Below are 24525 nucleotides of genomic sequence, written 5' to 3' on the forward strand. Positions count from 1 at the left end.
CCCAGCATGGGAAGGAGTTGCTGTAGAGTCAGCATTTTGAACTTTGGTACTATGAGAAAGGTGTTTAATGCGGACAAGTCCAGTATTGGTCTCCATTGAGATTCTTTTCTTGGAACAAGGAACAGTCTTGAGTAAAACCCCTGTTCTTGTTGTGGAACTCTTTCTATTGCTTTCATTCGAGTCAGCAGAGTGATTTGCTTGATAGCCTCTGCCCTTTGATGTTGTGGTAGATTTGGCATGCCTTGTTTTCTTGGTAAGGTATGAAAATGAAACCTGTACCCTCGGTCTATAATGTCCAAAATCCATTTGTCCTTTGTCAGTCTGTGCCAGTTTTCTGCAAACAGAGATAATTTCCCGCCCAAGGGAGCTTCTAGTTGTTTCCTGGTAGGCGGTAGTAGAGGAAAGTCATTGAGTTTGAGGTTGTTGGGCAGGTGAAACCCCTCGTCACTTCTTTGGTTTCCTGGCTGCCATTGTCGCCCCTGTAAGGGCCTCTGTATTGGCCTCTTCCTCGCCACGCCTGTTCTTACCCCTTTGAAACTTTTCTGGATTAGGAAAGGACCAGTTTTTTGAAGGCCAATTCCTACTGAATCTGGGGGGGTTGAACCTGGAGGAAATCTTTCACAGTCTGAACTGATTTTGCTTTTTCTTCGATGGTCTTTAACACATCCTTAGCATTTGCACCAAAAAGCTTGTTCTTTTCCAAAGGTGCATCCAGAAGTTTTGCTTTTACATGATCTGGCAGAGGTTGATCTTTTAACCAAGCATGTCTACGCATCACTGCCCCTGTCATAGCTGCCCTACATGAAGCTTCCAGTGCATCATATCCACACTGCAGGAAGTGATTGCTTACTTGCTGAGTGTTATGTACAGCTTCCTGCAAAGTCTTCCTGTCTAAAGGATCAGGAGAAGCTAATGTTTTTTGTAAATCTTCTAAGAGATAATCCTGATATTGGAACATATGAAAGGCAATTTAAAGCTCTCATAGATAAGGTAGTGGATGTGTAAACCTTTTTACCCCATCTCTCTAATGACATTGCTTCCCTGTTGGAGGGCAAAGGATTTTTTGAGGTGAAGGCTGAAACTCCTTTAGGCCCCTGTGAAACAGTTTCCAAATCAGCAGTATGGGCCCTGAATAAATGGGAATGAGTTTCTGGGACCCTGTAATACCTGTCTGGCTTGGCTGGAGCAGGAGGAAGAGAATCAGGGGTAGCACTAGAATCAGAATACAAATCATCCAGAACATCAAGTACAGGAGGAATAGCTAAGGGCCTGTGCTGAGGCTTCTTAAGGAAAGTCCTAAGGCATTTCCTAGAATCAGAATATTCCTGACCCTGCCACTTGAAATGTTCCCTCATGGTGTGCAGAACTTCCCCAAAAGAAATATCCTCAGGAGGGGAGGCCGAAGGTATGGAATCTTCTGCATCCGAGTCCTCATAGGTCTGAAAGAGCTCTTCCTGGCTATCAGAGTGGACAGAGCCCTCAGAGTCTTCATCAGAAGGAGAAGGGTCAGAGGGTTCAACCCGGGGCCTTTTATCAGGAGGAGGCTGGGATGCTCTCTCAGGATGGGCCTGTGAACCTCTGATCATGGAAATTAAATCAGCAGCCATGGACATAACTTGGGTCTCCGGAGTGGGCTGAGGTAAGGATTTGGAAGCAATATGCTTTGTTTTGCTGGCTGCCTTAGCCCTAGTGTAGGCCTTAATAGACATGGCCATAGGAGGCCTGGCAGCTCCACGTGCAGGAGTGACCTTGTCTACAGCAATGGTCTCGGGCATTTCCTCGGTTTCGGTATCCGGAGGAAAGTCTATAACTGGCGTCGGAGTAATATCTGGAATCGGAGTCGTCGGTAATGTGGTGTCTTCGGTTCGGAGCGGTGGAGAGACCGTCTCAGAGGGAACCGGAGCACTCGCGCTAGGTTTTGGCGTGGAGTCGGTGGTAGACGCGGGCCGAGGATGTCAGTCCCGGTCTTTTCGCTTTTTGGGAGTTTGCGATGTCGGAAGATCCGACGGCATGGTGTAAGCAAATTTATCGCCGAAAAAATCTTCAGCGAACTCCGCCCGGCGCCTGAGTGTGCGCTTGTTGAAGTGAGCACAGGCTACACAGGCCGAGACGTCGTGGTCTGGGCCCAGGCAAGGGAGGCAGCAAGAGTGGAAATCCTTATGAGGTATTTGTTTACCACAAAAAAGACAATTGATAACGTTTTCAGTAATTTCTGACATCGGCTGAGGCAAGAAAAGGTCCCCAACGGGGTACTTAGCTTTTTTGATGACTTCGGTATCGTAGAATACAGGAGCTGACCGACCGGCACTTGCGAACTGCTTCTGCTTCGGGCACCGCGCTGCATGAAAGACTGAAGAAAATGGCGTCGGCTGATACTTATGTACTCCAGCCGCTCTGACGTCGGAGAGAAATGCGACATCAGCCGACGTCGGACCCAGACTTTGGAATCCGGCTGACCGAGGGCTGCCTGAGGCAGGACAACCCACATGTTATGACTGCAGTTGCATTCTTGAAGGACATCGTCTAGACTGAACAGGAGTTTCTTCCCTCTATCCATAAGGCTGCTGAACTTGAATGCCACCTGCTATGAAGTATCAGCTATAGTAATCTCTCTGGCAAATTGCTTCAATAACTGGAACAGTTAGCCTGATTTTTTTTATGCTATTACTTCCTAAATGCGCAATGAGAGATCGGGGGTGGTGCAGCGGTAGCGTTGTTGCCTCACAGCAAGAGGTTCTCCCGTTCGACTCTCGGCTGGAGTGCAGGAGTGCCTTCTGTGTGGAGTCTGCATGTCCTCCCCGCGGTCGAGTGGCGTTCTGAAAGACATGCGTGAATGGGCATGCCTTCGTTGAAGGTTGGGCGGCGAGCTAGCAACTCGGCACCGTAAAAAAAAAATCTACTGCCAATCATTAGTTGACCAGAGTTCCGCTGTGGTGACCCCTAACCGGGAAAAGACAAAAGACAAACAACAACTTCCTAAATGCGCAATAGTCAGGAGTGAGTCACCACACCATACATGTGCAATAAGAAAATCAGAATATCATACTACAACTGATGAAATGCGATATACTAAGCAGTCGCAATGTGATGTCATAGTCTTGCAATACCTACTAGTATAAAATTGTCTAATGTCTTTCTGTCCAATTGTGGTAATTTGTATTAATATTTTAATTACTGTATGTGCATTAGTCTTACTGTCATTCAACCTATGTGTTCATTGCTACGTCTTGCACGGAGACCAAAGCAACGTAATTTCTTTTAGCTTTCACTGCTGTGTATATCTGACTGATAACTTTAATGGCTGCCTCTGTCCATCAGAGACATAGGTTCAAGACCGTGGTGAAATTTCAATTTCTCATCCACTACAGGAAAGGGAAGGGCTGTGCATCATATGGATGGGAAGCCTATTCCAGAGAATAGGGATTCTCTCAGATACATACATGTCCCTCAAACACGTCCAATTTAAGTCACAAGCAAAGTTTAAATTGTTAGTAGTTCTTGTGCCATTCATTTTGCAGACATGCAAAATGTCCACCACAGCAGGATCCAAGAGGATTTGTAAGCCAGGCATAAATCACCTCTCTGCAGTCGGTAGATGACAGAGTATAGAGACAGGGCTTTGAAGAGATCTGCACAGGACACACATTCATAGATTATTATTGGGCTAACGACCCGGTTGGCCTTTCTAAGTCTTGCCAAGTTTTCCCAAAAGAATAATGATGTCCTGTATCCAAACAAGACAGAGGGTTAGGCATTTGTAAGCTACATCTCTCCATAAGGACCAGGCCCGATACAAATTTCCTATTCCCCACCCAGTGGTCTAGGCTGCGCTTAAACTGGGTAACAGATGAACTCTGCTTCAGATAGACTGGAAGTCTGTTCCATAGGAGGGGCCGTCTCTGGGACACATCTATCTCTCAGTCATATTCTGTTCAAGTCCCAAAGATCTGCTCTTAGACCTTGTATTTCTTGTACTCTGACTTATGAATAAGTAGGAGATTCACAAATTCATAGGTTGGTACTAGGCTATCGGCCCTAAGGCCTATGCAAGCCTAGCCATAACAATTCCCTGGAAATTTTTTCCCACAATATTTACTTCTCTGGGCCCCTGTCTAGCAGGGCGACTGACATGATCCCCGGGGGTGAAGTTCCTATCTCCCGTCCAATCATCAAGGTTCCTTTTGAAGAGGGCCAATGAGGTGCTCCGCTTGACATGTATGGGCAGTCTATTTCAGAGTATGGGGAGTCTCTGGGTCAGGAACCTATCCCTCCAGCATGTTTTGTTCAGTGTGATGATAAGGTTTAGATCCCTGGAGTGTGTGGCTCTGAGGGATTGGGATTTCTTTAAGTGGAGCATGTCCAACAGCTCAGGGTTTAACTTGGCCTTGTATGTTAAGCAGAGATCACCTCTGAGTAGACGATATGTCACAGAGTATAGCTGGAGTTTTTTTTTAGACGGTAAGCATATGGCATCTGATTTAGGCCTGTGATTCTTTTAGTGAGGTATTTCTGTGGCCTTTCCAGCTGTTGCAGATGTCTTGAGGTACATACCAAATGGGGCATTATACTCTATAATGGGTCTAATGAGGGATGAGTACAGTGGGACAATGACCTCCTTTTTTCTGGATGAAAAGTCCTTAGTGATGACGCGTGCCACGTAGAAGGATTTCCTGAAGGTTGTGGCGATGTGGTTATCGAAAGGGAGACCACTGTCCACTTGTGTCCCTAAGTCTCTCATCACAATTTCAATGTTTAGTGTCCTGCCACCTATGTGGTAGTTCATGGGTACATGTTTTTTTCCAAAGGGGATGACTATACATTTCTTGGCATTAAGTTTGAGCCCATGGCTCTGGCACCAGGCATCTGTTTCTGTAAGGCCCTTTTGTAGAATATCCACATCATTTGGGGATTCAATAATGGCTCCCAGTTTGCAGTCATCTGCAAACTTTGTTAGCCAGTCCCTTAGTGTTGGCCTGTACTTCAGAGAAGTAGATGCCAAACAAGAGTGGTCCCAGGACTGAACCCTGAGGTACTCCACTTGTCACTTGTCTGGAGCTGGATTTGGAGTCGGCTACTTTTACAGTCTGGGTTCTGTCAGTAAGCCAGTTGGCAACCCATTGAGTGATGTAGGAATTTATGTCCAGCTTAGTAAGTTTATCTATGATTCCAGAGTGGGTGATGGTGTTGAAGACCTTGGCGAGGTCCAGATAAGGCTGTGTGGACCTCCTTACCCTCATCCACAGCTCTGGAGACTGATTCGAAGAAGTCAATCAGATTCAGGAGACTAGATCGGCCCTTCACAAACCCAAACTGGGAGGGGTCCAGTGTCTGGAGGTTGCCAATGTCTGTTTACAAGTTCCATGATAATGCGTTCCATGCCCTTGCAGATCAAGCTTGTCAGACTGATGGGACGGTAGTTCCCGGGATCCAAGGTGGATCCTCCCTTGTGGAGCGGGATAACTATAGCTGTGTGCCACTCAGTGGGCACGAAGCCTGAGGTGAGGCTATGATTAAACATGACACTTAGGTGGGGTGCCAGTTCATTTTGTAGTTCATGTAGTACACAGCCTGGGATGTCATCTGATCCCATGGATGCTGTATTCTTAGCTTTGGAAAGTGCTGTTTCTACCTGTGTGGCTGTGATTATCGGAATTTGGCAATCTTTTGGTAATGAGATGGGCCCTTTAGGGGGTGAGAGGGGAGTGAAGCTGGCACTAAATCGATCTGCCAGGATATTGGCAATATCCTTGGGATCAGTATATTTAATGCCATTCTGTTGTAGCTCAGAGTAGATCTGAGCATTGCCATTTAGATTCTTGACATAACTATAGAATGCCTTGTGGTTGTCTTTGGAATCTTTGGCAATTTTATTTTCGTAACTAGCTTTTGAGGATTTTATGAGGGATCTCAGCTTCTTACTGAGGCTGGTGAGGGAGTTTTTTGCATCCTAGGATTTTCCTTTTTTCTGTAACAGTTTCTTCCTTCTGTTGTATAGTTTGTTTATAGCAGGGGACCACCAGATTGGCTTCCTTTTTTTGGAGAAGAGCATCTTGGTTCTATTTGGGATGGCACGATTCATGCACGAGTGGATGTGCTCATACAGTGCCTTAGTGTAGGATTCTGCAGTCAAACTTCCAGATCCCGTCTGCATGGGTGTTCGTGAAGTTTGTCACTTCTGACTTCAGTAGCACGAAGTTGGCTTTGGAGAAGTTTTTTAAGGAGGTTTCCTTACTGGGGGGGGTGGGATGTGGATGTCAAGGGTGATTTGCTTATGGTCAGACCTGACCAATGAGGGGGTGACCACTGGTGTGGAGCATCTATCTCCCATGTTGGTAATGACCAGGTCTAGGACATTGGAGCCCCTGGTGGGACAATGGATTAGTTGATCCAGGGCGTTGGAATTTATGAATTCCAAGAACCATTGTTTTGAGGATGCCTTGTATGCCAGACATTGATCACCCCTCAACAATCTATAGGAGACAGAGTAGAGGAAAAGGACTTTAAGGTGCTCCATATAAGGCAGGTTTATTACGCCTTGTATTCTTTTTGCAAGGAACCTCTGAGGTCACTTTAGCTGCTGCATACGCTTGGTCAGGTACATGCCAAAAGGAGCACTGTACTATACAAATGGTCTGATAAGGGCACAGTGCAGTGGGATAATGACCTCTTTGGACCTAGATGCCATGCCCTTACTTACAAGTTGCACAACATAAAAAGGACTGCCTCACCACTGTGGCCACATGGTGGTCAAAGGTAAGGTTACTGTCTATATATGTACCCAGATCCCTGACCACTAGGGTCAACTCTTAGGAGTGTATTATCAACATGGTAATTAGCCAGGATGTTTGAGTTCCCAAAGGTTACAATTATGCATTTCTTAGTATTCACCTTAAAAGCATGACTTTGGCATCATTTGTTAGTCATTTCTTTAAGAATGCCAGTGTCTTCAGGGCAGTCGATGATAACCCCAAGCTTGAAATCATCTGCAAACAGTCAGCCATAAACTTTCAACATTTGCTTCCATTTTAGAGAAACAGATGCCAAAAAGAAGCAAGCCGAGTAACGAGCCTGGGGGACTCCAGTAGTGACTGGCCTCTTGCTGGAGGTGACTTCACTTATTTTGACCTCCTGGTCCTATTACTGAGCTAGTTTGATACAAAATGATTTACACTTAAATCAGTGAGCTTGATTATAATGCCTGAGTGGCATATTGTATCAAAAGCCTTGGCCAGGTCAAGGTAAGCTGTGTGCACAGTCTTACCTTCATTCAATGCTTTGGTGACCCTCTCAAAAAAGTCCACCAGATTTAATACACAAACTTCCTTTAACAAAGCTTAACTGTGATGGGTCCAGCACTTGCAGGTTACCATGTCCTTATTTATCACGTCCATGATGATTCTTCCCATGGTCTTACATATGAGGCTGGTAAGACTTGTGGGCCTATAGTTACCTGGATCAGTGGTTGGACCTCCTTTGTGCAGGGGAATGAATGCAGCCATCTTCTATTCCTTGGGCACAAAACCTGACTGAAAGCTCCAGTTGAAAAGTGATTCAAGTGAACCAGAGAAGTCATGTTTCACGCTATTCATTAAACATCCCAGGATGTTATTGGGGCCCATCAATGCAGTGTTTTTGGCCTTGGAAAGCACATTGATGACCTGTTCCTTAGTAATGGTTGGAGGGTTTGTGGTGTTATTTCCTTTGGACTATCAGGGGGAAGTGGGGGGAGAAAATTTGAGCTGAACCTGTCGGCCAAAAAGTTGGCAATGGCCTCCAGTTCAGTGTGGGTGATGCCGTTTACAAGACGTTATGCACATTGTTGCGCATTTCCCCCGAAGTTACGGACACAGCTGCAGAAAGCTTTGTATCTGTCCTTTGCCCGAGAAGCTATTTTTTTTTTCAAATTTAGCCTCTAAAGTATTAATTAACCCTCTTAGCTGCCTGTTTAGATTACTCAGGAGGCTTTTAGTATGTACGTCCTTGTTCCTCCTACGCTTGTCCAAGATTTTTTTTCTTTCGTTGTATAACCGACTGATATTATGATTCCACCAGGGTGGCTTGTCTTTTGAGTTTGTCTTATTCTTAATAGGAGTGGGCACAGCTCGCTCTTTACAGTAATAAATATGGCTGCACAGAGATTCTATAAATAGCTCAGCATATGCTATGGTGTTGACTGGGTTTCAGGGTGCTTGGAATTTTACAAAGGTGTCACTTAGTAGAGAGAAGTTAGCCTTGGAATAGTTCCTAAGGGATCCTCAGATTTAATTTTTATTTCATGAAAATCTCCCTTATTCTGATTGAGCATAGGAACCAGGCAGGGGTGTCCTCTTTCCCCTTTATTATTTGCATTATATTTAGAACCACTGGCAAAGAAAATAACAGACTAAAACATTCAAGGATATAAACTGGTATGGTAGACAAGAAAAGCTGGATTTATTTGAAGATGATATTTTATACTTGACAAAACCAGAAAAAGAAATTAGTGTTGTGGAACATTTTGAGACCGTTTCAGATCTTTTTGGGATACAAAATTAATGAAGCTAAAAAAGGCAATAGCCGTAAATTATGTACCCACACATGAACTGGTTCAGGAATAACCATATTTAAGGGGACATGATAAAATTAAGTATTTAGGAGTATGGATTATAGGTTCATAGGTGTTCACTAGGCTAATGACCACAAGGGCCTTTTTAAGCCTAGCCATGCATCCCAAATCTTTGATAAGTTCTGATACCCTTGATAAATATAAGCATGGGCCTGGGAGACGAGCCATTTACAGGTTTCCTGCGTCCATTAGAGACATAGGTGCCAAATCAGGGATGAATTTCTGGTTTCCCATCCAATTGTCCAAGTTGCACTTGAATTGGGTTAGGGAGGAACTCTGCTTCACATAAATAAGTAGCCTAGTGTGGCAGCTACGGATAAGTGGGAAGAGACTAAACAAAAGATGATACAAAAACTGAGAAAATGGAAGCTTTGTTATATGCATATGGATAGTAAGATACACGCAGTTAAAATATTTTTAGTCCTTTTAGTCTTATACAAGGTCAGGCATATTTTTATCAACCAGTGGAGAAGTTGTGGGCAGCAATTAATAAACAGATGAAAGACTATCTGGGAGGGGTAGATGGCAAGAGTCAAAGTGGGAGAAGCTGATTCTTCCAGTATAACGGGGTGGATTGGGATTCCACACGAATGGAGAAAGGAGATTTTGCCAATAGGGATGACTGCAGTTAGGGATGTAGACAATAAGAAAAGAGGTAGCTGGAATTTATTGGAGAAAACTGGCAAAGGAACCAAGGTACTGGGAGCAAATAACTAGAGAGGGAAAGGTAATAGAATGGGAAGAGACCGAAATTTTATTTGGACTGCAGGTTAGAGACTGCCTTCCCTATCAGGGATTGACATCACAGTATAAAGGCAAAGAGAAAGAAATAGGGGGATTCTAAACAAAAAAAAAAGCACTGGTAGTCTTTTTTAATAAAATCTAGAACAGAAGCTGCCATTAAAAAAGGGAATAACAAAATCTAGAAAATTCAGAATTTTTGCCTTGAAATATTTACATAGATATTGTTATACCCAAAGTAAACTCCAGAGAATTCTTCCTCAGGTAGACAGCAAATGCTGGAGGTGTAAAAGGGAAAAAAGAAGTAATTGGGAACATTTTCTGGGAGTGCGGTGAGTTGGCGGACTTTAGGGATTCCCTGCGGGATGCACCATCAGAGATGTTGGAGTGGGACATGATTTTTCTGAGCTATGATACAAAATCAAAATTGCCTAGAAATCATAAGGCCTTGCGGTGTCTAATAATGGTGGCTGCCAAAAAGGCAATTACTAGAAAAGGGAAATCAAAATCTAAACCAACTACACTGGAAGGAGTGAGTACAGTAACAGAGATAAAACAAGTGGAACTGAGATCTTCAGAAAAGGGGAGAAGCAAACTACATAAGAAAAATGGGAAATGTGGGAACAATACATACAAGGGAGGAATGTGGTTTAAAAAAGGCAGGATTTAAATAAGCTATGTAATGTCTGAGTGAGAAAGATTGGATAGATTGTAAGTGGTGTATAATGTTTGGAATTGGGAGTGTGTCAGTATGGTTTGTGATGGAAAAATGCTTGCAACTAGGACTGTGTCGGTGTGGTTTGTTTTCATTTATATAAATGTATGACTGCCTAAGTAGTAAGTGATGGTTTATGGTCATATCTGACAATTGAAGATATTAACACTGTGTGAGGAACACTGGCCTTCCATGTTCATGTGTACAAGGCATTTGTATCCCCTGGTAGGAGAAAGGACCAACTGTTCCGGGATGTTGGTATTAAAGTTTAGAAATCGCCGGGCTTGTGCATTAAAAGTGGTGTAGGATTCCGACTCTACACAGGGGTAGTTGAGATCCCCCATGAATATCACACTGGGCTGAATGATGACTAGTACATTGAGATAGGTAGTATGGGTTTCCTGGGTCATGGAGTGGGACCAACAGGTTGCAAGGATATGGTACAAAAAAAACTTATGTATTCACCATAATGTTCCATCTGAGTAGTTGGACTTCATTTGTCATCAACCTGTGGGAATCTGATCCAAGATGACAGCTTCACCAGCATCTGATCCAAGCTCCAAGCTCCTCCCCTTGCCCATAATAGCCCTCCATCTCCCTCCTTCACGCAGAGTTTGCCACACCATACACACATAATCCCAATCTGATAAACCTTACTAACAATGAAGAACAGGAGAGCCGCATAGGCGCTCTCTCCTGCCTACCAAAGTAAGAACATAATGAGAAGGTCAGGGGGAAGGAGGGAGGGATAGTTGATGACAAATGAAGTCCAACTACTTAGATGGAACATTATGGTGAGTACATAATTTCTTTATCTGAAGTAGTTCACTTCATTTGACCATCAGCCTGTGGGACAGAGTCCCCAGCTACCAAACTCTTGGGTGGCCATCATGGAAGGATATTTCGGAGCACCGCTGAGCCAAAAGATGCTCTCCCCCTAGACATCATGTCCAATTTATAATGAGAAATGAAGGTGTGAGATGAGGACCAAGTAGCCTCCGAACAAATATAATCCAAAGACACCCTAGACCAAAAAGCCGTTGACGTAGCCATGGACCTGGTAAAATGGGCATTTATCCTACCTGGAAGTGACATGCCTCTGTCTTTGTAAACCTGAAGGATGCAAAGGGAAATCCATCTGGCAATTGGTTTGCCCAGAAAGGGTGTAGAAAAAGACACAAACTGGTCGGACCTGTGAAAGGCCTTATAGTCCTATGTAAGTAGAGACGTAGCTGTCTATATACATCTAAATAAATGCAATTTATATTTACCCCTGTTCTGAAAATTTGGAAAGAAAACAGGTAAATTGATTGTTTAATTGATAATGTTTCAGAGGCCAGTTTAGGAAGAAAAGAAGGATTAGTACGAAGTGAAACCCTGTCCTTATGGCAAATCATACATGGAGGTTTGACAGATAATGCCTTGAGTTCCAACACCCTCCTAGCCGAGGTGATGGCCACTAGGAAGACTGTCTTTCACAACAAAAATTTTAGATCCACAGAAGCAGCCAGTTCAAATGGTGGAAAAAACAAAGTTTGTACAACTAAGACAAGATCTCAAGGAGGAGAAGGATCTTTAACGGGGGAGTCTTAAGACAAAGGTACCTTTTAATAAAGGTTTTACAAAGTCTGGAGGAAACTAACAAAACCATGTTCTCACCTATATGGAAGTTGGAAATGGCAGCCAATTTAACATTAACTGTAGATGAGCTAGCACCCTGCTGGAAAATGTGCACCAAGAACTCAAGGACCGCTGGAAAAGGAGCTGTTAAAGGATCCAGATCCCTTCAAGAAGCCCAGATGGAAACACGCTTCCATTTGCTACGGTATAGTTTTCTGGTGGACGATTAGCTGCCACCAGAATAGTCTTGACCAGAGAAGACAGACCAGGAGTCCTAGCAATAAATGGAACCGGAGCAGCCAAGCTGTAAGCTTTAGACTGACTAGGTCTGATGAGGTATCCTCGAAAGGTGTGAGATGAGATCCGGTACCGGATCCAAGATCCATGGAGGAACTATCAGATGAGACCAAAGGAAGGGAAACCAGACTTGGTGAGGCCAGAATGGGGTAATGAGAATTATTTTGCTCCCCAACCTGCATGCCTTCTGGAGGAATTTGGGTATAAGAGGTAGTGGGGGGAAGCATAAAGAAGACCGGGAGGCCAAGCATGTACCAGAGCTTCCCTGGGGGATTCTCCCTGTGGGGGGATTAGAACAAAGAACTCGCTGCACTTCGCATTGGAAGGAGATATGAAGAAATCGCAGCAAGCCCGTCCCCACTCGAGGAAGATCTGCTCCGCTACAGAAGGATTCAGAGACCACTCGTAAGGCATCAGGATAGTACTGCTCAGTTTGTCCATCAGTATGTTGGATTGACCCGGAATGTGCGTTGTTACCAGAAAACGACTGGTGGAGATCGCCCATTCCCACACTCTCATGGCCTTGCGACAAAAGGGATAAGATCTGTTTCCTCCCTGCTTGTTGATATACCAGACCACTGACATGTTGTCTGTCTGAACTGCAATGGTTCCCAGAGGAAGAAAGGCATGAAGGGCCTGCAAAATTAACAAGACCGCCCTCATCTCTAGAACACGGATATGCAGCTTGGTCTCATTCAGGGACCACATGCCTCGGAATGTCCTGCCCGAGCAATGCCCCCCCCCCCCCAGTTGGGGAGTGTCTGTGGTCACCGTGCCTTGGGGAGGGGCTGCAATAAATGTCCGTCCCTCGATTAATCCTGAGGAGTGTATCCACCAGAGGAAGGACTTCCTGCAAGCATTGCTTATATGAACAGATGTGTCAACAGCAGATCTAATAATGACCACTGGACCACTAGTGTCCACTGTAGTACCCGTAAAAGGGTTTAGAGAGGACTTGCATATATTGATTGTAATTCCCAGAAAGTCCAACAGTTTCAGGAAAATGTCTCTGGCCTGACAACGTAGACGCTTATTGGGAGAAGCAAGGAGCCAATTGTTCAGGTACGGACAGACCTGTATCCCCTGAAGCCTCAGGTGAGCCGCTACTACTGCCATGACCTTGGTGAACACCCTGGGAGCTGTGGTGAGACCGAAGAGTAGAGCTCGAAACTGATAATGACTGGCCCTTAGCCGAACACGAAAGAATCTCCTGGAGCATCTGTGCATCTTTATATGGTAGTACGCATCCTGGAGATCTACTGAGCACATCCAATCATTCTCCTGCAGGTAAGGCAGGATGGATTGCAAAGAGACCACCCAGAACTTCCCTTTGGCAACTGACAGGTTTAGGGTGGAAAGATCCAGAATAGGCCTTAGGTCCCCTGTCTTTTTTGGCACAAAAAAGAACCAGGAATAGATGCCCAATCTGGCCTGATCTCGGGGGATGGGCTGGACGACACGTTTCCTTAGCAGCTTTTCTATTTAGAGCGCTGCTGCCTCCCTTTGTGCGGGTGGTACATCCGGGAGGGGTTTTGTGGAAATGTGAGGAACCACAAAAGGGATGGCATAACCTCTGGATATGATTTGAAGCACCCAACGGTCTGTTGACACGAACTCCCATGCAGTCAGGTGCAGAGAAAGACGAACCCCAGACAGCAGTAGAGCAACTCCTCAAGTTCACTGTGCGGATCTGTCAGAGAACAGTTCTTGAAACCCGAAATTTCTCAGACTCCAACCCCCCGCCTCTGGGCTGGCGTCTGTCTGGTCCCCCCCTGCCTCTGGGGGAAGATGAGCTCTGAGTATCCCGGGAATACTGAGACTTCCGGAACCACATCATCTTTTGCCCACACGTATTCCTGGAAAAAGATCTTTGAGGGTTAGAGAAGTGGATCCCGACGGCAGACAGTGTCTTCCTGTCCTTTTCACTCTGGACCAACGTCTCACGAATGGTTTTTCCAAGCAAGGAAGAACCATCATAAGGGGAACTCACGAAAGACGTCTTAAAGGGCTCCGTGAACTGACATAGCCTGAGCCAGGTGTGTCACCTCATGGCAACGCCGGACCCAACCGCCGGAGCACAGATACTGAGGAAAGGGCCTTGACCCGACAATATCGGCACCACAGGAGAAAATTCCAACCCCTCGGATCCGACGCCCAGGCTTCAGCTCCAAGAAACACTCGGGTCAGAACTAGAAGGTAACGTCCGAAGTCTAGGCACCATCGGTGCGGGCCCCTAACTCCGGGACCTCTTGGATCCATAGACTCCAATACCAGGGATCGGACCGGAGAAGGAGATAGCGGGGCAAAAAAGGGAAGCAAGCTCCCCCTCTTCCAGAGGGAGAGGGGGCTGGCAAGAACCCCATTTAAATCTGGGTGCAAATAAACCTTCGCATCATTTTGTCCATGTCTGCCTCAGTTAAGATTCTAGTGGACTGCGATGAGGCCACAGACGCCGACTAGGAGGGTCAGTGTGCCGAGGCTCTAGATGGTGGTCTAGGCTCCTCCAGCTCCAGCGAGAATTTGGGTGAGTGGAGCCGAGGAGTGATTGGCCTGGAGACTGTCTGTTGCTTCTGAGGAGGACCGACCAGATCTGACCGGTCCGGGGATCTCATCCTCCCTTTATCTTTGTCTCATTCTTTTTGTCTTTCTTTTTCTCTCTGTTTCCTGTGCTCCCTGTCTGCAGGCCTATGAGCAGGAGGTTGAGTCCCGGCCTGGGAGGGAAGGGAAGAGATTGTAGTCATGGAAGAAGCAGCAGTCACAGCCGTGACTGTAACCGATGTGGAGACAGCCGCCTCCGTAACAGGAAGAACCCCCTTGAGGATTAATTTTACTCTACGATCCTTCAGGGCCCTGAAGTTAAACCCTGCACAAATAGAGCAGTCTGTGGAAAGATGGGTGGCCCCAAACAAACCACACACGGTGTGTGGCCATCAGCCGGAGACAACTTACGGCCACTCATTGTGCACGTCCTAAACACAAGTTTCTGCTGATCAGCCATTAAACTAAGAACAAGACCCAAATCTGCCCAACCACACATACTCACGCCCAAGCTGACTAACAAGGAGGGGAACAGGAGAGGGAGGCCTACACTAACTAAACTATACTGAACTTTTTTTTTTTTTTTTAAATAAGCACAACGTAATAGCAAAAGGGGAGGTAAAACGAGGGAAAGGTAACCTACTTGTCACTAGCACAGAGCACCCAAAACATAACACTAAACTAATTACCACGCCTGGAGCTCAGACTACGATGCTAGACAAAGCCTCGGCAAATGAAATTTGGGGGAAGGAGATGGAGGGGTATTATGGTTAAGGAGAGGAGCTTGAAGCTCAGATCAGATGCTGGTGAAGCTGCGGTCTCAGATCCGCTCCGGATCAGATTCCCACAGGTTGATAACCAAATTAAGTCAACTACTTCAGATCCCTGGTTATGGTGAGCTCCACATGTATGAGTTCCAATGGGTCATACACTAACTAGTCTGGATGTGTGGTTGCTTTTAATAGAAATTGAGACTCCTCCACCTTTAGTTCTCTCTTGTGCAGTAGCTGGTCTAAAGCTGTGAAAAGCATTATAACCTTGCATTGTTGGGGCACTCTCTGTGACTTTAAATCATGACTCCATTACTACACAGATTTCTACACTCAGTATTCTTTTTGCGAGGAACTTCTGCGCATGTTGCAGTCATTGCATATGCCTAGTCAGGTACACATCGAAGAAGTATTACACTCAGTGATGGGTCTGATGATGGCCGAGTTCAATGGCATGATGATCTTTCTGGGTCTAAATGTCATATTCTCTACCTACGCTGAGTGACAGAATGATTTTTGTACAACCTTAGACATATGTTGGTCGAAAGACAGGTTACTATCTACAGAAAACCTCACATCTTTCCTGGAGATTGAAATCCATGTGTCCAATACAGAAATTGAATTCCTTGATGTGAAATTAACCTTAGATGCAGTAACAGGTATAGTTACCTCTCTGTATAGAAAAGCCACATGGAGGAATCATTTACTACATAAAAGTAGCATGCATCCAAGACATATATTTACAAATATAGTGGAGAAAGTACAGTTGTGTACAATTACCATAAATGTAGATGTTAGAGTATATTCACTGTTGCAGTCATCACACTTGGGTTATCTGCCTGCAGGTAGCCCTCAGTCGGCCCAAATACCAGTCTTGGGATTTCTATGCCAGATGCGGTCGCCTCTTCCATGACGTCAGGTAATCAGGGGTACAAAACATGCAGCCGATGCCATTACATCAGTTTTTCTTGCCTCCGATGTCAGATGCCCCCAAAATAGGAAGCAATCACATGGTGTGGTACACCCCCAGTAAAAAGTAAATACCATTTTCATAAGAAATAGCCAAAAACGAGGATAGGTAGAAAGTATAGAAGACAGGGGGCTGGAGGGAGGGTAACCAGGACTACAACAGTGAACACACTCGAACATCTACATTTATGGTAAGTGTACACAACTGCACTTTGTTCATAGATTGGTACTAGACTATCGGCCATAGGGCCTATACAAGCCTAGCCATAACAATTCCCTGGCTATTTCTTCCCACAATATTTACTTCCCTGGTTCCCTGTTTAGCAGGGTGACTGACATGATCCCCAGGGTGAATTTCCTTTCTCCCATCCAATCATCAAGGTTCCTTTTGAAGAGGTCAAAGAGGCGCTCTGCTTGACATGTATGAGCAGTCTATTCCAGAGTCTGGGGAGTCTCTGGGTCAGGAACCTATCCCTCCAGCATGTTTTGTTTATTGTGATGCCAAGGTTTAGATCCCTGGAGCGTGTGGCTCCAAGGGATTGGGATTTCTTTAAGTGTAGCATGTCCAACAGCTCTGGGTTTGACATGGCCTTGTATGTTAAGCAGTGATCGCCTCGGAGTAGACTATATGCGACAGAGTATAGCTGGAGTTTTTTAAGGCAGTCAGCATAAGGCATCTGCTTTAGGCCTGTGATTCTTTTAGGGAGGTATTTCTGCGGCCTTTCCAGTTGTTGCAGATGTCTTGAGAGGTACATACCAAATGGGGTGTTGTATTCTATAATGGGTCTAAAGAGGAATGAGTACAGTGTGACAATGACCTCCTTTTTTCTGGATGAAAAGCCCTTAGTGATGAGGTGTGCCACATAGAAGGATTTCCTGACTGTTGCGGTGATGTGGTTATTGAAGGCGAGACCACTGTCCACCTGTATCCCTAAGTCTCTTATCACACTTTCGGTGTTTCGTGTACTGCCACCTATGTGGCAATTCATGGGTACATGTTTTTTCCCCAAAGGGGATAACTATACATTTCTTGGCATTGAGCTTGAGCCCATGGCTCTGGCACCAAGCATCTGTTTCTGTAAGGCCCTTTTGTACAGTATCCACATCATTGGGGGATTCAATAATAACTCCCAGTTTGCAGTCATCTGCAAACTTTGTTAGCCAGAGTCCCTTAGTGTTGGCATGTACTTCAAATAAGTAGATGCCAAACAAGAGCGGTCCCAGGACTGAACCCTAAGGTACTCCACTTGTCTGGAGCTGGATTTGGAGTCGGCTACTTTTACAGTCTGGGTTCTGTCAGTAAGCCAGTTGGCAACCCATCGAGTGACGTAGGGATTAATGCCCAGCTTAGTAAGTTTATCTAGGATTCCAGAATGGGGAATGGTGTCAAAGACCTTGGTGAGGTCCAGATAGGCTGTGGGGACTGCCTTGCCCTCGTCCACGGCTCTGGAGACTGATTCAAAGAAGTCAATCAAGTTCAGGAAACAAGATCGGCCCTTCATGAACAAACTGGGTGGGGTTCAGTGTTTTAAGGCTGCCAATGTCTTTGTTTATAAGTTCCATGATAATACGTTCCCATGGCCTTGCAGATCAGGCTAGTCATATCAAGGTGGATCCCCCCTTGTGGAGTGGGATAACTATAGCTGTGTGCCACTCAGTGGCCATGAAGCCTGAGGTGAGGGTATAATTAAACATGACACTTAGGTGAGGTGCCAGTTCATTTTGCAGTTCATGTAGTACACAGCCCAGGATGTCATCTGGTCCCATGGATGCTGTATTCTTAGATTTGGAGAGCGAGTTTATTTTACCTGTTTGGCCATTATTACTGGAATATGGCAATCTTCCGGTATTGAGATGGGCCATTTAGGGGGTGAAGTTGGCACTGAATCGATCTGCCAGGATATTGGCAATATCCTTGGGAATCAGTATATTTAATGCCATTCTGTTGTAGCTCAGAGCAGATTTGAGTATTGCCATTTAGATTCTTGACATAGTTATAGAATGCCTTGTGGTTGTCTTTGGAAACTTTGGCAATTTTATTTTCGCACCTAACTTTGGATGATTTTATGAGGGATCTCATCTTCTTACTGAGGCTGGAAAGGGAGTTTTTTGCATCCTGGAATTTTCTTCTTTTCTGCAACAGTTTCTTTCTTTTGTTGCAAAGTTGGTTTATGGCAGGGTACCACCAGATTGGCTTCCTTTTGGAGGAGAGCATCTTGGTTCTATTTGGGATGGCACAATTCATGTATGAGTGGATGTGCTCGTACAGTGCCTTAGTGTAGGACTCAGTAGTCGAACTTTCAGTTCCCATCTGCATGGGTGTCATGAAGTTTGTAACTTTTGACTCGAGTAGCATGAAGTTGGCTTTGGAGAAGTTTTTTATTGAGGTTTCCTTACTGACTGGTGGGGGTGGGATGTGGATCTTAAGGGTGATTAGCTTATGGTCTGACCTGACTGACGAGGGGGTGACCATAGGTGTGGAGCATCGATTTCCAATGTTGGTAATGACCAGGTCTAGGATACTGGAGCCCCTGGTGGGACTATGGATTAGTTGAAACAGGGCATTGGAATTTATGAATTCCAAGAACCGTTGGGCAAAGGTGTTGGTACACGAGTAGTTTTCCCAGTTAATAGCAGGGTAGTTAAAATCACCCAGTATTAGGGTGTTTGATAGTATATTAATATTTTCCAGTATGTTTAGAAAGGTGCAGCGAGAATCTTCGGGCATGGTAGGGGATCTGTAGCAAGCTACAATTTGGATTGCAGTCTTACCTAGTGTTAGTTGCACCTGGAGAATTTCAGATGCATTGTGTTCGGCAACTAACCTGGTGTTGTGAATATCCCTGGTGAATATGGACTCTCCTCCACCTTTAGTGTTTCACTCCTGGTTTGGTGGCTGAAAAGTGTGGTAAGCGTTGTAGCCTGGTATTGCAGGGGTGTTCTCTGGAGCCTTGAACCAGGTCTCAGTTACTGCACAGATATCAATGTTCTCAATTTTTAGGAGTGCCTCGAGAGAGTGCATTTTGAGTTTTAGACTTCTAGCATTGAGTAGCATTACCTTCAGATTTCGCATGCTTGTACCTGTTATGGTGGTGGTTTTGTCCTTTGAACTTTGCCTAGAAAAGGCACTATAGGAGTGGCAAGAGACTTAGCCAGTAACCTGAACCCCAGGGGCGACAGGTGCAGACCATCTCTGGCAAAGCAGTCTGTCGATCATATCGTCCCAAGCAGACAGATACTGGATCCCCTTTGAATGACACCAGAAACTTAGGCAATTGTTGAAGTCAATCATTTTGTCCTTGTATTGTGGTATTATTCTGGGCGAAGGCAGGATGCTATTCAGTGCTAGGGTCATACCTGCCTGGGCCACATGATCCGAGAGTGCTCTTCCAGGTCTCTTTTTATGTAATCCAGGGAGGTACGTCTCAAGTCATTCACTCCAACATGGGCAAAATATTTGTACTTGTTGTGGAGTGACTTGAGTGCATGAATTATGTGGTGGAACCTGGCACCCGACAGGCAGCTCACTGTAATTTTCTCTTTGTTCAGCCTGGTGAGTGGGACCATCTGTGCCTGACTATAGAGTCACCTATGACTAAAGTGTTAGGTACGTTGTCTTGCCTTAGAGGCTATTGCTGGGTGGCACACTGGTGTTGTGAGCTATGTGACACTTTGGTTGTAATAGGTGTTTGTTTTGAGTTTCAGCTTCGGAGGTCCTTGTTGCTTGGGCAGGTTACAGTGAAGGGCCTCCACATATGTGGCTTTAGTGTTGCTATGTGTGGGTGTTCTTCGTGTTTCACTGTTGCAGTCATCACACTTGGGTCGATTCCCAAAGCTGAGGAAGGGTGGAGGCAGTAAATAAGTATTAGGGCTGGCTAGCAGGCTTTGTAAGACTGCTGTGGCAAATCCAGCTCTGGATTTAGAAAAGATAGGCAAGTGGTAATGCTTGGTGAAGGTTTGTACAGAACTCCAGGTTGCAGTTTCCAGGTTGTCCCTGGTAGGGACTCCCCTGAGAAATGCTGTAGAGGGTGAGGTAGCCCTATTGGAATGAGATCTAATCCCCTGTGGAGAAGGGTTTTCCATGGTGTTTGTAGCAGAAATTGATGCAGTGTGCTATCCACTTAGAAATAGTTTGCTTTGATTTGGCCTTGCCCTCTGCCCCTTGTAGCAAAGCTGACTAGCAGCTGGTCAGATTTTCTGAAAGGTTTAGTCCTGTCAAGGTAGAACATGAGCTATCTGTGCACATCCAAGAAGTGCAGGATCCTTTCCCCTTTATTCTGAGGATTAGGAAAAAAGGTTGGTAAATGGATGGATTGGTTTAAAGCCACACTGAATACCACCTTGGGCATAAATGATGGGTTAGTCCTGATGGAAACCCTGTCTGCATGTAAGATAATGAAGGGTTCCACAGCTATAAGGGCCTGTAACTCAGACACTCTTCTTGCTGAAGTGATGGCTAGAAGTAAGACTGTTTTCCAAAAGAGGAATTTTAACTCTGCTGTAGCAGCAGGCTCAAAAGGGGGGAGTGTGAGCTTCTCTAATACAAAGTTAAGGTCCCAGGCAGGAACGGGAGCTCTCCTTGGGGTTCTTAAATTGTTAGCTCCTCTCAGGAACTGTTTGATCAGAGGGTGAGAGAAGAGGGGTGGCTCAGTACTGTAATGAGCTGCAATGGCAGAGACATGAATCTTAATTGATGAGAAGGATAGGCCTTTGTGGAGCAGCTCCGCTAGATAATCTAGGATTTGAGGTAATTTGAGCACGGCTGTGTCCTTTCCTTGAGAATGGCTCCAAGAACAGTATCTTTTCCACTTTTCTGAATAGGATTTCCTTGTACTAGGCCTCCTGGCCTCAAGGATAATATCCAGCACCTGTTTGCTGAGGGTTGCTGGTGATGTATTCAGGGAATAAGTCAGGCTGCCCGGTTCAGGGTTTGCAGCTAAGGATGGAAAATCTGTCCTTCCTGCTGGGACAGCAGAGAGGGGGTCTGATCTAGGTGCCAGGGTGGCACTGCTGTCAGACTGCATAAGAGTGGGTACCAGGGCTGGCGTGGCCAGTCTGGAGCAATAAGGATTGTCCTTGGCCTGTCCTGTTTGATTTTGAGTAGTACTTTTGGAAGGAGGGGCAGAGGGGGAAAGGCATAGATTGAGAGGTTTTCCCATGTAAAGGATAGGGCATCCACTTTCCAAGCTTGGCTGTGGATATTTCTGGTGCAAAATTTGCTCAGTTGATTGTTTTGGGGGGGAAGCAAACAGGTCCACCTCTGGTGTCCCCCACCTGTGTATTAGAAGTTTGAATGACTTGGGTTCCAGTTTCAACTCGTGTGGGTCCATTGGATTTCTGCTTAAGTCATCTGCCAGTGAATTTTGTTTGCCTGGCAGGAACTGAGCTTGCAGGTGCACTTGATTGCTCAAGGCTGTGTTCCACAGAGCCATGGCTAACCTGCAGAGTGGGTAGGAATGAGTCCCCCCCTGCTTGTTTATGTACCACATAACTGTGGTGTTGTCCGTCTTTATCAGTTGTTGTCCTGGCAGAATAAGGTATTTGAAGGCCGTCAATGCATTCTGTACAGCTAACATTTCTTTTTGATTGATATGCATGTGAATTTGTCCTGGGCTCCATTGGTCTTGAATGTATTTGCCTGCCATATGAGCCCCCCAGGCATAGTCTGATGCACCTGTTGTTAGGGTTTGGGTGGCAGGGGCTTTAGTGAAAGGGAGTCCCTTGTTGTGGTTGCAAGCCTCTGCCCTTAGGCAAGGAATGCTAAGAATCACTGTTTTCAGGTACTGAGAATGCGGACACCAGAGACTTTTTAAGTACCATTGAAGTTTCCTCATATGCAGTCTTGCATATGGAATTAGTAGAATGCATGAGGCCATGAACCCTAGGGCTTGCAGTATTTTTCTTGCAGATAGCTGGGTTTGGGTGGCCAGTAGTTTGAAGTAATTTGTCAAATAAACCTGCTTTTCTAGAATGAGGAATGCCATCTGGGAAATTGTGTTTAAGCTTGCTCCCAGGAATACAATCTTTTGGCTGGGTACCAGATGCAATTTCTTTTCGTTGATGGTATACCCCAGAGAAGTTAGGAGTCTCGTTACAAACGTCCGATGCTGAAGTAGCAATTCCTGACTGTCCGCCTGAATCAGGCAATCGTCCAAGTATGGGTAAATTCAACTTCTCTGCCTGCAATATGCAATGGCTGGAGCCAGGCACTTTGTGAATACCCTGGGCGCAGTAGATAAGCCAAAGGGAAGTGCAGAGAAGTGATGGTGCATAGAGCCTGCCCTGAAACGTAGACATTTCTTGCAAGATTCCCTTATGGGGATGTGCAGATAAGCTTTTTTTTAAGTCTAGGGTGACTAGCCAGGAGTCCTTGGCTAGCATAGGAAGCAGTTCCTGGAGTGTAAACATTTTGAATTTTGGTACCACCAGGAAGGTGTTGAGAATTGACAGATCCAGAATAGGGCGCCAAGAGTTCTCTTTTCTGGGCACCAGGAACAGTCTGGAGTAAAACCCTGTCCCCTCTACTCTGTTGGAACAGGTTGAATAGCCCTGATACTGAGAAGAGAAAGTACTTGCTTTTGAGCCTCTGCCCACTGGTTTGGAGAAAGGTCTGGCAGTCTGCTTGGGGTTGGCAATGAGTGGAAGTAGAATCTGTATCCCTGGGATACAATATGTAAGACTCATTGGTCCTGGGTAATATACTCCCAGTTTTTTGCATGCAGGGCGAGTTTACCTCCTAGGGGTGTAAGTACTTGAGCATAGCTAGGAAGAATGAAGGACAAGTCATCATGAACTTTTTTCACAAGGGGATGGCTTACCACTCCCTGTTTTTGAGGAGGGAGCACTCCATTGTTTAGATCTGTGAATACCCTGAGACTGTAGTCTTTGTGGTCTGTTGCCCCTGTGTTTAGGCGGAGAAGGTCTGGGGGGGACTGGAAAGGGCCAGTTTTTTGAAAGCCATCTAGGTGGCTGTACCTGTAAGAAATCTTTAACAGTCTGCATAGATTTAGCGTTTTCCTCCATCTTTTTAAAAACTTCTGCTTTTGAGCCAAATTAACATTCTTGGTTTAATGGAGAATCGAGTAATTTTGCTTTGACGTGGTCTGGCAAGATTTGTTCCTTCAGCCAAGCATGCCTTCTCAGAACACACCCAGTGACAGCAGCCCTGCAAGATGCTTCTAAGGCATCAAAACCACACTGCAAAGTATGTTTACCAACTTGGTTTGCAGAATGCATTAACTCTTGTAAGTCTTTATTTTCTGCACAATCAGGAATCAACAACATTTTTTGTTTAATTAGTTCCATAATATGGTGCTGGTACTTCAACATGTGAAACTGGCAATTTAAAGCCCTGATGTCAGGAGTTGCAGAGGTATATACCTTCTTACCCAATTTGTCTAGAGCCACAGAATCCTGTCCAAAGGGGTAGGGTTTTTGGCTGTAGTAGCCTTAATACCTTTAGGTCCCTGGGAAACTGTCTCTGGATCTGCAGTGGGAATTTAAGAGAGAAATTTGTGAGAGTCAGGTACTCTGCAGTACCTGTCAGGCTTTCTAGGAGCTGGTGGTAAAGTATCAGGGGTAAGACTGGATTCCATGAAGACATAGTCTACAATATCCAGGACAGGGGGTATAGCCAGAGGCCTATGCTGAGGCAAGTCTAAAAATTCCCAGAGTCTCTTTTTGGACTGTGGGTAGTCCTGGCATTCTCAGCGGAAATGCTCTCTTAGGGTATGCAAAGTTTCACCGAAAGAAAAGTCCTCTGTGGGGGAGGCAGAGGGAATGGAATCCTCTGCATCTGAATCCTCAAAGGCAGACAAGGGTATGTCTTGGTAATCACAGTGGTCAGAGTCATTGGACTTGTGGTCTGTAGAATCAGAAGGAAAATCAATTGGGGGAATGTTGGCTTCAAAGTAATAAGGTCTTCAGTCATTCTAAGCATTTGCTTCTGTGGTATGGGAGCTTGAGAATGCACGGTTTCCTAGGAGTAGTGCGAACACTGGGCCAGAGAAATTTGGTAGTTTTAGTCATTAACAAAGTAGTCGGTTTAATAAGAACATCGGAAGGTCTGAATACACCCTCAGAAGCTGGTACCTGCACAGCGGCTCCAGACCCATTCAAGGTAGAGACATCTGCAGGTTCCATAGTCGAAGAAGCATCTCGCGGCATACCGGACTCCGAATGGGTCTCAGTAAAGGCCTGCAAATCTGTAGAAGCAGGTAACAGGGGCTTTGAAATTGCCACACTGAGTGCCGGTGGACTGGCAACTAGCT

At 45.4% G+C, this 24525-nt stretch overlaps 1 protein-coding gene across 1 annotated transcript in view; it reads right to left on the bottom strand.

Annotated features, from left to right (window-relative positions):
* LRRC1 (leucine rich repeat containing 1) overlaps positions 1 to 24525 on the bottom strand; it is a 990271-nt gene that overhangs the window by 741845 nt on the left and 223901 nt on the right. The window lies entirely within an intron of this gene.

This window comes from Protopterus annectens, chromosome 2.part2, assembly GCF_019279795.1.
Source record: "Protopterus annectens isolate FY-2018-M chromosome 2.part2, PAN1.0, whole genome shotgun sequence".
NCBI classification, from domain to species: domain Eukaryota; kingdom Metazoa; phylum Chordata; order Ceratodontiformes; family Protopteridae; genus Protopterus; species Protopterus annectens.